Source organism: Polypterus senegalus, chromosome 6 (genome assembly GCF_016835505.1).
Source record: "Polypterus senegalus isolate Bchr_013 chromosome 6, ASM1683550v1, whole genome shotgun sequence".
NCBI classification, from domain to species: Eukaryota; Metazoa; Chordata; class Cladistia; order Polypteriformes; family Polypteridae; genus Polypterus; species Polypterus senegalus.
Window position 1 is genome coordinate 117,888,282 of NC_053159.1, and position 15,676 is coordinate 117,903,957.

Sequence of the window (15,676 nt, forward strand, 5' to 3'; positions counted from 1 at the left end):
CTGTACACAAGAAAATGGCACAAAAGGAAGACCTGATTGGAAAAGAACAGAAAAACACAGAAGTTATATAACTGCAGGCTGGTCAGATATGTCCTACAGTTGTACTTGAAAGTTTGTGAACCCTTTAGAATTTTCTGTATTTCTGCATAAATATGACCTAAAACATCATCAGATTTTCACTCAAGTCCTAAAAGTAGATAAAGAGAAACGAGTTAAACAAATGAGACAAAAATATTATACTTGGTCATTTATTTATTAAGGAAAATGATTGAATATTACATATTTGTGAGTGGCAAAAGTATGTGAACCTCTAGGATTAGCAGTTAGTTTGAAGGTGAAATTCGAGTCGGGTGTTTTCAATCAATGGGATGACAATCAGGTGTGAGTGGGCACCCTGTGTTATTTAAAGAACAGGGATCTATCAAAGTCTACTCTTCACAACACATGTTTATTATATTTATGTTAATTTAAGTTATATTATTGTTTTTCAAGTCAGATTCACTTTTACAGTACAGAACAAATAAACTAAACAGTGGTAAGTCTGGAGATGAGCTGGGACTGCCATTAACCAACCATTAAATGAAAGCACAGTGACAAATAAATACATTACATGCACTGGAAGTCTGCAGGTTTGTGTCCTGGGGTGGAGTGGCAGGTGGGTTTCCTTAAATAAAAGCCCTTTCAATAAGTAAAGTCAATTTACAATTTTAGTGCAGATTGTTCATTAATTTGTTTTCAGTAATGGCTTGTTCTGATACAAGGTTACAGTGGGCCAGAGTCTTTCATAATATCTTATCACAAATTGTTGTTTATTTTCAAAAACAGTTAGAACCTATCAGCATTGGGAGCAAGTGACAAACCAGTACTTCACAGAGAAAAACCATTAAGTTGCCACTCTCCCAAACCTGGACATCTTTTCAATATGACAGGAAACATATATGGACAACATACTAACTTTATGCTGTTTGTGTACAATCTGAGCTTTGAACCCATAATGCTGTGAATATCCTGGCCTAAACAAGGCTAAGCACTGTGCCACTCTGCTACCATAATGAAAATTAATTTATCCATTTGTGTAATTATTAAGAATGTTAAGGAAGGTGTTTAATAAAACACAAAATTCTTCACATCAAAACCATGATGTTGTTTGCCTCACACCAAACAGTTCTGGCAGCAAGGCCATTCATCTAGATCACAATGAAAGCCATCCACCCCACTGACTCTTCAAGGCAGCTTCAGTAGTTTTTTTTTTCTTATTTTACAGATTCTTAGGATTGTTTTCCTACTGAAAGATGAAATATTAACCTCAGACATAGCCTAGCAGCTGTCAGCACGAACAAGATTGTGATCAATAGCGAATAATGAATCCTAGATGGTTTTGAGGGGGTTATGTTGTGCAGCAAAGGCTAGGAACCTCATTTTAAATTAAGAAAACAAACTACAGTACAGTATATTGTTACTGTGTGTATAGTACAGTATTCTTTTGTATTTTTTCCTTTTTTTTAATACATTAGCATGTGTGCATGCTTACATGTCCATTATGAATCACATTTGCAGAAATAAAGATTACTGGGATTAGTATGATTTTATTTAATGTCACTTTTAGTTTATTGAATAGTATGATGTCTACAATATTCAGTGCTAACCCTCAATCCATCAAATGTTTTTGTGAATTAATATGTTCATTTATTTATTTGGTGGAAGTTTATATTTAGTGATTTAATGATATTAAGTGCATGAGGACAAAATGAGGGAAACAGACAGGCCGTAAATCACAGTACTGAAAATATTCCAATGTTACCTGGAAAAAAGCATTTCACGAAGCAGAAATCCCAAGTAAAAATGCATTAAAGTCTCAAATGCAATGAGAATGACTAATGGTTGAAATTACAAGAAGTTACATAAGAGCTGCTTTAGGTTAAGTCACCCAATCACATAATCACACAAGTCCAGAAAGTGTACCCAGTAATGGACTGCCGCCTTGTTGAAGGTTTTTTCCAGCCTTGATCCTGATGCCACAAAGGTACGACTGAACAGAACTATGCCAAGCCACAATTGTTAAATAAATTAGAAGGAAGTCATTTTAAAAATGAAACATATATCAACATAGGGGTAATTTGTCACAACTGTGGAGCCAGGGCAGTGAAGCGGCTACATTTGGCTTCCATTTCTATCCAAAGCATCTTTCAACTTTGGAACACATTATAACTGTTTACAACTAGAACACATCTGTAATGAGTTAAAGGTTTATTGTTTTGCTCAGGTTCACAGGCAAGTCCAGTACCTTAGCCATTACGTCATATACTAAAGTCACCAGCTGCTAAAAGGCAACTGTATATACCTTATGAGTATAGTAAGTATGGTTTTTCCATGGTCTGGAAGTTCATAATATTGTCCAGTATACTAGCACCATTATTTTACACCCATTATGGGCGGTATATGTTAGCCAGTGATTAGAGAGTACAATGAATTAACTTGCAAAGTAAATGGAAGGTTATAAACCAAGAGGGCTGCTTCATTCTGTGAGAAAGTGTCTCTTGTCACAATGTAAGACTCCAGGCTGGAGGAAGTTGTGAAAGTGCAACCACAAGATGAACAGTGCTTGAAATAGGAACTGCACTGAGCGTGTGGTTACATAGAATAATTGACACCCACATGAGGATTGAAAATAAATGTCCTCTTCCTAATGGTACATGTGTGTGTCAGGAGCATGTTAGTTGTTATTCTGATATTTTGCTAGTTAAATTTCTTAGTTACAGCAGCCAGTTAACAAAAACTGAATGGAGTACACTCAAGATGAAACAGTTGAACAACAAACAAAAATAATAAAAGTCATATATTGCAATTGCAAAATAATATTCTCAAATAAAAAAATATTTAGTGACTGTTCACCATGGCAGAATTGATCTTGTGCAGAAGGAAATCAATATGTTGGCCAAGGCGCCATACAAATGGTATGAGGCATTGTTGATAACAGTCAACATTTGTCTTTTGCTGGTGAGTCCACTGCCCAGATCAGAGCCATTTCTTCCTGATAAAGTCTGCTGGTAGCCCTTGTTCTCATGCCGTTGTTTCGATGTACATTATCTCTTTATAAAAGAGTATACATGCACCCACAGACTGGTAGAATATATGCAGAAATGTAGCAATCAACACTGTGTCACTGTATCACACACATTATCTCTCTATTATAAGAAAAAATCTTGGAAGGAGGCAAGACGTGATTATCCCAGAGACACTTTAACGTCCCGTGAGACAAGGCAAGGAGACAAATGGACAGCTGCTGTTCAAAGCGCTGCACGACATGCAGATGATGCAGCACGGCGGCAGCAGCAGCAGCAACTAATCGAGCAAAGAGGAGGTAAAAAAAATGTATTTGTTTCCCATTGTATTACAGTTTAAGAGGGGGTTTTAGAGGATCTGCGCATCTGCTTAGCGTGTGTTCAGCCCCCTTCTTCACAACACGAGCGGGAGAGATGCGAAGTGCCTGGCGCATAGCGCAGCCCGGGGTAGATGAGCGAGTGAAGCCTCCTAGTGAAGTAATTATAATTCGTTTCTTACTACAAACTAAACAAATATGTTAATATAGGCCAAATAAATTGACTAGTTGACTAAAAAAAACAAGGTCACATTTTAGTAAGTATAAGGTTCAAAGTTAAGTGTAATTACATGAAACCGATCGTGGGCAAAAATACTGATTTTTAATTTTATAGAGAGGAAATCGTTTTTTAGCTTCTGACCCTCTCTAAACAGGCATAGAAACAATGCGAGAGAATGCATTCTAATACTATTTAACATTTTGGCCTTTATTATTATGCAGAAGATGACTACTGGCAAAAAGAAAATAGTTTAATTTGTGATTTTCTATAATTACTGTATAGACACAATGTACATTTTGGATATAATTCATTTATATTACATACAGCTGAAGATTGGAAGAATTCACTGTGGTTACCGTTTTGTGTTATCATATGATAGATAGATAGATAGATAGATAGATAGATAGATAGATAGATAGATAGATAGATAGATAGATAGATAGATAGATAGATAGATAGATAGATAGATAGATAGATAGATACTTTATTAATCCCAAGGGGAAATTCACATAATCCAGCAGCAATATACTGATACAATAAAAGTCAGAAACAAATGCTATTTAGCTAAAAGGAACGTCAAGCAATGAATGGCGGGCCAAGGGACAGAAGTCTGATTTAGCATTTCTGTATGGTTGAGGGCATATACCCTCATAGTCATAAGGTCTGTTGTTTACAGGAACACAGAGAGTCAGCAGCTGCATCCTATTTATACCCACCTGCTTAACAGAAGAGAATGTCTCCAATTTGCTAGGGATGCCCATAGTCCTGCCTTGACAATCACAGTGAAAAAGGCTGTAATTCAAATGGCAAGTGAAGTGAGCATGGCATTTGGAAGTGGCAAGGGTCACAGTAAAGGCAACGTTGAACATGACAGTAACATACGTTGTGATGGATGGCAGAAGCAGAGCAGATAAACTATAAACAAAGACTGGTGCACAACAGACCACCCCAACGTTGTGTTATTTTATAACAGCCTTTTGGTTGTGAACATCCAGTTAATCTTGAAGAAGATTCCATTAACCTGCTTACAGGAAATGCTCTTTATTATAGCTTTAGTATTTACAGATTGCTTCTACAGTATTTTCACACAATATTAATGACTCAACTAGTCAGAAGAATTGTGTAGTTCATTAAAGAGACTATAGAAGCTGAAGTGGCAAGTTAATAACCACTCTGTAAGCCAACTGAATACTACTGAGCTGGCATAATCGCCAGTCACAATGCACTATGCTTGCAAGAGAAATTCACAAGAGCCGAAAGCCAGCAAGTGGGAACTACACAACGCTCAGGGCTTGAAGCACATTTACTGTGACATTGATGGGCTATTCAAAAAATAAATAAAAAAAATCAGCAGACTTTGCCAGAATAGCATGTGCAATTACACTGTCATGCAACTTGACAGATATTTTCCAAAAGTATTATTCCTTAATATGTAGTGTGGTTTAGGTTGACAAAGTGACAGCTGTTAATGCTGTTGCTTTACAGCTACAAGAGACTGGACTTGAGTTCTTGCTTGATCACTTTCTGTGTGGGGATTGTGTGTTTTTTCCCATGTCTCTGTGGGTTTTGCTTTTACATCCCAAAGTTGTATGTATTAGATTAATTGGTAGCTGTGAATTTGACCAGCATGACTGTGGGTGGTTGTGTACCACAGAGTGCCCCACAATAGACACCCCATAAAATGTTGGCTTTAAGTTTGTACCCTTTAATGCCAGAATTATGTCTGGCTCCTGTGACTCAAAGATAGATTAGATGGGCTCAGTAAATGGATGGATGGATGGAAATGTACTGTTATTGTATACACCCTCACACCCCACTATACATGCAGCCATGTGAAAAAGTAAGTACACCCTATAAAATGTATTTTCGTTGTTAACATTATGGACAGTTTACGATTTCATCTTAATTAAATACAATTTTTAGATAAGAGTGATGTAATTGGGGAAAAAAATCAATGAAAATTTGACGTTGAGACAATTTATTCATGAAAAATGAACAGATATACCATCTCCATCTGTGGAAAAAGTAAGTACACCCATGACAGAAACAACTTCAAGTAGGCCTTTTCTAAACCTGTCTACCAGTCACTGACATCATCCTCCATACAGAATTATTTCCGCTGTGAAATGTTTAAGGGGTGTTTTGCATGCACAGCCCATTTCAAATCCCTCCCACAGCATCATGATGGTATTTTAGATCTGGGCCTTGACTTGGACATTCCAGAACCCTCCCTTTTTTCTTTTCAACAATTCATTGGTGGGTTTACTGGTATGTTTAGTGTCACTGTCATGTTGCATGGTCTCAAATTATCCTTGAGCACCCTTTGATATAATAAAGAATTCATTGTGAATTCTGTGATTGTTTTTTGCAGCCCAGACCCTGATGCAGCAAAGACGCACCATATATAACATTTACACCACCATGCTTTATAGTTTGTATGAGGTTCTTCTGGTCAACTGCTGTCTTTTGTTTTCGTGAAACATGTCTTCTGATAGAGGGATCAAATACAATAACCCTGTCTTTGCTTCATCTCTCCAGAGCACTCTGTTCCAGAAGTCCTAGTCAGCCTAGGTATGGGCAAACTTTAGTCTTGTCCTGATGTTCTTTCTGGTCAGCAAATGTTTCCTGCTGATATCTCCTCTGTAGATCTAGTTTTAGCATCCTCTTTCTAATGGTGGATTGATGAACTTTGACATCAAAAATGGCAAGAGCTACTTGTAAGTCTCTTGACGAAATATTGGAGTTTATAGAGATTTAGTTCAACATCTTGAGTTCTCCTCTGAGCCTGAACTTGCTTGGGGTGCTGATTTGTTCAAGTTGATAGTTGTTTTAAATATTGTCAGTTTGTAAATGATCTTCTGGACACTGTAATGCTTGATTTTTCAATTGTTTGGAGATCTTTAAAGTCCCTCATAGGCGTCTATATCCTTCTTTATGAAGGCCTCATAGAGCTCTTTCAGACTAGACATGGTGATAACATAGACTTCAACAACAAACAGCAAACCAAGCTGAGTGTCTGTGGTTTAAACAAGACTGTTTCACACAAGATCCTCCATAATGATGTTCTCATCATTTGCATCTAATTCTAAATGTAGGTATTTGAAGTAGTGACAACTGTAGAGGTGTACTTACTTTTTCCATATGTAAAAATTACATTTATGTTTAATGAATTTATATAGCCAGCTAAAAATGTAGATGTGACATGATGTTTATTAAATAATATGCCATTTATCTGTATATACTGTTTACACAAAGATCAAATCTTGATATGTCCACATGTTAAAAAATGTAGAAAAATTTCATGAAGTGTACTGACTTTTTCACATGACTCTAATTGTACAGTAAATGTATGTGTACATGTTGAAAACTTAGAAAATGAAGACTTTGCTAGAAAAGTCAAGTCTAACTATCCTGTAACATTTTTTGTTCAAGAGGTTGCAAAGGAGGCTACAGCTTTATTTCTAGTGACAGGTGGCCTTAGGCCTGCTATCTTGCAAACTCTTCGGGGCCTCTGGTTCTATAATGTCAAACATTTGCACAATACAGAAAGTTGCACTACTCCCCAGCTCTTCCGTCTTTATGTTTCCTTTGCTGTTTTGAAATTTTTGGTCCATTTTGACACATATATATGTTGGCAGGTATAACATTTCATGATGAAAACTGTTTCAAAGCTTTTTATTCTATGTGCATTGTGACAACAACACTATCTCTCTATTATAAAAAAAATCCCTGGAAAGCAAAAGCAAGGCAATGATACGTGGTCTTCTCAGAAGTTCTCGGAAGACATTTAAAAGACCTGCAAGATAAAAGAGACTTGACATGGAGCGTCTCGCGGGGACTGTAAACATGATACTTGGTGCCAAGAGTTGTCCCAGGGCCGTCTCGCAGGGACGTGGAACATGAGATTCTTGCAAGACACGCCCTACTTACAAAAGATATCATATAAGAGCACATCACACATCCTGTGCTCTTCGCACATATAAAGCGTATATGGACAATACGGAAAATAGAGACCCAAAGGCGTTGGAGTGAAAAAAAGGCAGATAAGAGATTATGAAAGCAGTGGAATTAGAAAGGCTCAAACAAACAATGGCACGATACACATGCAAAGAAAGGTACAGAATATGAAAGCAGTAAAATTCGAAAGTATTGTAGCATCCCAGCCAGGCTGAGGCCTTTTTGGCTTTAAGTGACTGTTCAGTCCGATTGAGGAAGGGCGGAGTACAGCACGGAAGACTGATAGCGGAATATTGATTGATGCGGTAAGGGGGGGAGGCCGAGACCCGGGGGAGGAGAGATTGGAGAGGGTGCTAGAAAGTTGTGTTTGGGGTTACAAAGTCAGCGATTGTTCAAGTAAAACTTTTGTGACACTTTATCATGTCAGTCGCTACAGTATCAAAGAAAAGATAGAAAAGATTGCATTACTGCAAACAAAAGGTGATTAATCATCAGAACCAGGTGTAATTGAAAAAATAGCAGGAAAAAAATAGAGGTCAGAAATAAAAGGCAAAGAGTAGACAACAAAGTCTTTTCGCATTCTCATCATTCAATGGACAAAACGTGGATTTACACAATAATGGACCATACGCTATGAGAATCTGTGGTCCCGGAACAGCAAGTTGAATTTCAAAGAATACACAATTCGGTCAGGTGTTTATTGATAATCACGGAGAAGCGATGCAAATTTTAACAGGCAAAAAGAAAGGTAATGTATATATTCAGGGAATGAAGTTTACACCAAAGGAGATTGTGATATGCCATTCGTATTAAAATGTTTACAGAGTACCGTGAGAATAGCTTTTGCTATGATAATAAATAGATCACAGGGACAAACATTAGAAAAAGTCGGATTATTTATTAGAGAAACAGAAACAATAGTTACTCACAGGCTGTTATACATTGCGTTGTCACAATGTGTCTCCAAAAAATATTGTTTTTAATGAAGCTTTAAAGTAAAAGTCCAAATAATGAAATTGAAACAATTCCAAAGAAAAAAAAAAATTTAATTTTTTATCCGATTAACCAAACACAGGGGTTGGCGAGCGAAGCAAGCAGGGGGCAAAGCCCACTAGTATGAGTTTAAAATGACCAGACACATCACATAATAATAATAATAATAATAATAATAAGAAGAATAAGAAGAAGAAGAAGAAGAAGAAGAAGAGAAAGAAGAGTTCATTAAATTTATTTAGTGCTTTTCTTACTATTTAAAGTGCTTCCGTGAGTGGGGAGCCACTTCAATCACCACTAATGTTCAGCATCCACCTGGATGATGCAACGGCAGCCATTTTTTGTGCCAGTATTTTTACCACACATTAGCTATTAGGTGATGAAGTGGTGAGAGAGATAGCCAATTAGACAGGAGATGATTAGGGGGCCAGAATGACTAGGCCATGCTGGTCAATATAGCCTGGACATCAGGATATACCCAACTCTTTATGGAGGATGCTCAGGGATCTTTTATGACCACAGACAATCAGGGCCTCGGTTTTCCATCTCATCCGAAGGACATCGCCATTTTTACAGCATTACCCCATTACTGCACTGGAGCATTGGGATACACATTTAGACCACAGGGTATGGACCCCTGCTGCCTTTTCCAACATGTCTTCCAGCAGCAACCCAAGCTTTTCCTAGATGGTCTCCTATCCAACAACTGTCTAGACCCAAACACACTTAGCTTCAGGTGGATAACCTGTTCTGGAATGCTGCCTTCATGCAGTACCCAGCCAAGAGTAGGCAGAGCAGGCATATTTGTATTAAAGTAATTTGTGAAAATGGGGGAAATAGCATTAAATACTGCAACATACTTATTGAAACATCAAAAACAAAGATTTTTATTTCTGTTTGTCTCAGACCTTTTACTAAATATTTTCTTTCTCCAGCTCTCCTCGCTCTTTCTGTGGGAAATCTAGTTTTAGGGGATGAGAGGTTCACTTTCCAGTTTTTAGATATATTTCGTGAGTGTGTCCACCAGTGACAGTCAATATACGGTTGAATAAAATACAAACTGATGCAAAAAGATAATAAAGCATTGCATTAATAGTGGATGACCCTTTCTGGATGATTTGGGTATAAAAGGGTTTTTAGGCTGAGTAACATTTGGGATAACTCTGGGGGGATGAGATTTGTCACAGGCAGCATTATCTGTTTCTCCTCAAGATGCTGCTGAAGTCAGTGGAAAGTATTCAAATCTGGTTGGTGTCAACCACCAACTAGAGCCTTCAAAATTAATCGCCACAGGATTAGAGCAACACGGCGCCCCCTCCAGGGATTGTTCCCGCCTTGCAACCTGTGCTTACTGGGATAAGGTCCAGCTCCTCCACAACATAGCCCTGGAAAAATGAGTTAGGAAAATGGATGGATGGATAATGTGGATTGTTCATGAAGTATGGAAGCTCATGTTCTGACAGTGCCAAAGCTCTACCATACTATAAAATACAATTTTCTAAGTCAGTTTTATCCTGAGCAGGATTGCGAGCTGGAGAGGTTCTGTCACATTAAATTATGGGCAGTCAGGGTCATGGAAAGGAAGGTGATAGAAAATGCATGGCTCTCACCGAAATGACACAAGTTAGACTTGTATGGTAAATATAAAGCTTGGTTTTATTAGCATTGCATTTTTTGCAGTATTCTCACTCTTCTGATGTACTAAATAAATGCGTCATATTGAGCAGGTTTTAAAATGCAGGTCAGGATATGATCAATGGCAGGAATGACGCAGACCTGAAGCAGTCCTGCAGTACATGATAAACTCAAAAAAAAAAAATAGCCTTTGAGCTTCTTGGATGAGGGCCTCAGGGTTTCTTGAGCAAGAGAGATGTTGCTGACAAAGATTTTGAGATATCTCCTTGTCAAAGAGAAGGGGAAGATGACAGTCTATATTGGCAGTTAAACTGAAAAATATGGGGAATGGTAAAGGTAGTAATCAGGAAAGCTGCATGATAACATCCAAACTGGGCCCCTTAAGATTTTCTCAAAGTATTTGTCCCCTTGTTCCACATTACTTAATGATATAAAGTATCCCTTGGCACAAGTCCACATAAATACCGTATGACCCAATTTTCTGAGTTAATTTTATCAGAGGATTTATTCTTATAATAGGGGGTTGCAGTTTCTTTCTTTCTTTCTTTCTTACAATTTTTGTTTTATTTTGTAACATGTCAAATTAAAATGAAGATAGTTATCTCTAAATATTTTACTTGTAGTTTGAATTTGAACACAGTATTGCAGAATTAATCATGACAATGGTCTTTTTTGAGGTAGGGAGGGAGGCTGTGTGGACTAGTGCTGCATTTCAAGGTGTTAGTCTGATCCGGTTTACTGTCTTCTATTAATAGTTGCATAACCTTTATAAATCAACCCTGTGACCAAAAGCAGGTCATCCTAACATGGAGCATGGCTTTCAAATCCAGGACGGTTGTTAGGGCGCACTCCGGTGTCAGCTTTGATTGTTGCAGCTACGCGAAAAAAGAGTCACAGCCACATATATATATTGTACGATCTATTAATGAAATTAATCGTCTCCAGAAAGCAAGTCAGAAATCTGCTGTGGAAGAACAAACATGAGCTGCCCTGCTACAGACCAGGCTCAATATTTGAACCAAGGGTAATACACCCGTGAGGTGGCAGCAATTATCAGTGGCGTACCTTGCTGCCCGTTGGTAAAAAAATCCGTATTTTAAATGGTATAATAATTCCATTCGCTTTTATAATTTAAAGATGTTTTCAAGTTCAATTTTTATGTCTACCAAATATACCGACACACACTATTCTAGTTCATTTTTAACGAATGGAAATTGGAGGAAAACAAATCATGTTTGCCTTAACACCTACGACTTGTCTTACATCCAGCACAAGAACAGGGAAGGAACTGATGTAACACGTTGGTTAGGAAAAAAAAAATAAGCAGCCATGCGCGACGCCAGTGACGTTAGTTCCGGTTTAGATGAATGAGAACTGATTTGAAAACACTACCTCTATTGAACCACCTCCATGAATAATATCGCATTCCATTAATTAAATGTCTAATCCGCTTTTTCAAACAAATAAAGGCTATTCATTTGTCATAGTACATTTCTCAAAGCTTTAGAAAAATCTGCGTGCTACATATTAAATTGTCTAACACAAAAGAAGTCTTAACATTTACCATATAGTGCTGTTTTTTGTGTCCTTTAAACGCTTTGACATGTCTAAACGTAATATGTACATATTTGGTTGTATCTAAAAAAAAAAGCAACAGGCTGGTCAATTTAGTAGCTATGGCAACCACGGCACGCCGTTACCAAGAAACTCCTAATCTCGTTTGTTTACACAGAAGTTCGCAAAATCCATGGGTGGAGACCACGACCATCCTCATCCCGAGGCGTGCATTACTTACAAAGACGGTACTTTATGCATGAATACGTTTGAGTCTTTCCTCGGTCATCATGTGATATAACCATGTTATATAAAACATAGGAAAATTATTCGAACATGTTTTTTTTTTAGAAACCAGTTATCCTAACACGCGTATCTTTAGGAATAACCTTAGAAAAATGCACAAACCCTATAGCTAGCGACCTGGCAAGGAGCTTAACTCTGCTGTCGCTAACTAGAGTGCGCTACTCTTTTCTCCTGTATACTATCCGTGAATTAGAAATAGGCACGTTAATAATAATATTTTTTCTCATGCCACATATCAAAACGTGTATGGAAATATGGCAGCACTAATCTGCCCTTGCGTTTGTGTTTGCGAGGCTGGCACCCCGTCCAGAGCTTTTATTAAGTCTTTTACCCAGTTCAACCGGGATTAATAGCAGTTACGCCAATTATTGGACTGGACTATGCGGGCTGAAAAATGGAAGGAACATGCAAAGACAATGGAATCGTCATTTTCTAACCCGATTAGTCCAGACCAGGGTCGCTACTAGATACTGTATAATAATAATAATAATAATTATTATTATTATTATTATTATTATGAGTAGTAGTAGTAGTAGTAGTAGTAGTAGTAGTATTAGTATTAGTAATATTAAGCCCACAAAGGCATAAATCTGATAAATCGCTGACATTATACCGATTTTATGCACAAGGTTGTTCTCTAGGCAAGCGCTGAAATTGTGCCCTCCGCCCTAATGACACACACGATGAGTCAGTCGTGTGTCAGGTGGGTAGCATTGATGTCATGTCCACCTCATTAGACCTGGAAAAGAGACAAATGAATCTGCTTGGTTTCTATGCGTGGTCATATGAAGGATAAACTAAAACAAAATGAACTCGGAATGACGTACAATCATTTTAGAACTTTTCATTTTAGTTCATCTCTTAGCTGTAACCAATTTATTCAGGGCTTAAAGAAAACAGATTATATTCAGAAATCGTGAAAAGCGTCAGGTATGCAATTTGATGTATTATTATTAAATTGTAACAGTGCAGGATTACAAAATATGGAAGGGATTCTAGTTATATATTAAAATATATTAAACCCCTAAACTGGTTTCGTACGACTGAGTGAGTGTATTCTGCGATGGACTGCTGCTCCATGGCAGCCAATTCTTGCGTACATTGCTGCCGCTCACGATCCTAAATTAGATAACCAGTTTCTGTAAATGACCAGCTGGAGTTTGAAAAAATATATGAATTTAGCTGACATTGAACACATTAACGTATTCAGTGACCAAATCTGTATTTGCACTTTTTTATTTGACAACAGCAAGACTGTCTGAAGCCTTGTTTTCTATTTTGTGTTTTAGTTGTACGTGTTCTTAGTTTCTTAGTTTATTTTCTAGATCTTCTCTTCGACTTCTTTCTGATAACTATGGTATGTGGGAATAGTAGTAGTCATTTCTCTAATTCCACCTCTTGTCACAATTTCAGATATCCCAAATACAAATAGTTAATAGCTGTATATCATTTTTCAGTTACTCTTTATTAGTTCATTTAAGGAACTTGACTTAATGGGACATGTTATGACCACATATTGTGTGAAGATTTGTTAAGTGTTTGCTTGAACTCAGTTGTAATTATTTATTTATCTGTACTCAACGAACACAATTACTGGATGGCACTGAGCAAATGGTTCAGTCCTGGACTGGGTACCAATACATCGCAGAGAACGTTCATACACCACTGCCTATTTTTGACTTTTTGCACATTTCGTCCAGTTTAAAAGAAGCCCGCAGACATAGCGAGGATATGTAAACTCCAAGCCCACGAGCCTGCTGTGAGGCAGCGCATTAATACATAATGCAACAGTTACACCGGAGTAGCAAGTGGAGAAGTGTCAGAAAACGCGAAAACTACAGTATAACGTACTTTCTGCCAGAATATCCCTCAACATGAGTCTATACAAATAGCCACTAGAGGGCGGTGTGGCTCCAATGTTTTAAAGGAGGATCTGCAGTTCGTGTAAGACTAGTCAACATCTGCTTGGTGCTGCCTCACTGTGAATGCGTTACCCACAGTTGGCATCCATTAGAATGGATTCTGACTCTTCAGTTAGAGTTCGCTGGAAATAGTTACACCATGGGCACTAAGGGACTAGATAGGGCACGGGGATGCAGGGACATCTGAGTCAAACCTAGGAAGCTTGGGTTTCTGGGGGTTGGGGTGGAGGGGTTCCCTGGTGGAGTAAAACACCACCTTTTAGCCAAAGAGCCTTTGATTTTAGAGTAGCGATGGTCCAAAAAGGCAGGCAGGTAGGGTTACTAGGGTTTTGGCAATGAATTAGCTCTGCTTTTGTGCTTGTGACAAGTAAGTTCACCTTGACAAGAGGGTTCCAAGCCTGTAGTGAACTTAGTTGTGGCCGTGACCTTTTTCCTGTCCGTTCATTTTTCAAAGATAAATTCTCCTGCTGTTAATTCCTGTCATACATTATTTGATTTCTACTAAAAACACTTATTTGGATGCAAACCATTGTTTTGCCTTTTGCTCCATGCAAGGTGAGATATGTAAACAATAAAGTGTACCTGCTGTTATTATTTATTTAATCTATTGTGTTATTTCATTAAGTCACAGTGTGAAATTATAGTATACTAATATGGCAAGCCAAACTAACATTTGGCTATCTCAAAATGAATTAAATGCAGTTCGTTTTTCCAGATATCTAAAACTCATTTCAAGGTACTTCAGAATGTTCCTCTATGTTTTAAGATACGTACAATACATTGTGAGGTATGTGAAAATGCATTTCAAGATAAAATAAAAATTCTCAAACTATTTCAGGGTCACAGGCATTCCAAAATATCTGAAATATACTTTCAGATATTTTGAAAAACTTTCTGTACTTTTTAAGATATATCAAATATATATACATTTTAAGATACCTGAAATTAATTGTCAGATATTTCATAATCACTTTGTGCAAAGGTTCAACTTTTTCAGATTTCCTTTATATTTAACGAACACACTTTTTTTTCTAGATATCTGCTAATACATTAGATAGATAGATAGATAGATAGATAGATAGATAGATAGATAGATAGATAGATAGATAGCATTAAATGTATTTGAGAATGATATTTTGATATCTTCAGTCAATTTCTTTTACCATCCCATATAATGAAACAGGCAACTCTTCATCTGTGTTACATTAACATGATTTGCAGGATAGAACATTATTTAGAAAGAATGAGAAAAGTTTGTTGTATGTATAAAGTGTCTTTAAAAGCATAAAGTTTGCGCAGTTAGTAATTAGGACACTGACATACCTGTTACTATAATGCCATTCTGATTTACAAAAGAAGGTAGACTGTTAAAAACTCAAAAGAAATGAAATGTTACAGTTTAGTTTAAAGAAGCTCTGCTAGATGTCGCGCTCTGGTAGATTGGAACTGACAGTTGCCAATTATATCTGTTGTCCTTTTACAATATAACTAGCTGTGCTGCCCATTAGACAGGTTGCTATCTAAATAATCAAGGTAGACCTCTGTGATTACGTTTGCAGTGCACTATGCAATTTGAATGACTCTTATATGCCATTTGGTATGGAATACGTAAAAGCAGTGTTAATCTTTGTGATGCACCATCTGTTGGATTGAAAAACGCAGTGCATTTTATAAAAATGTTTGTGATGTTACATCTTTTGGAGTGACAGG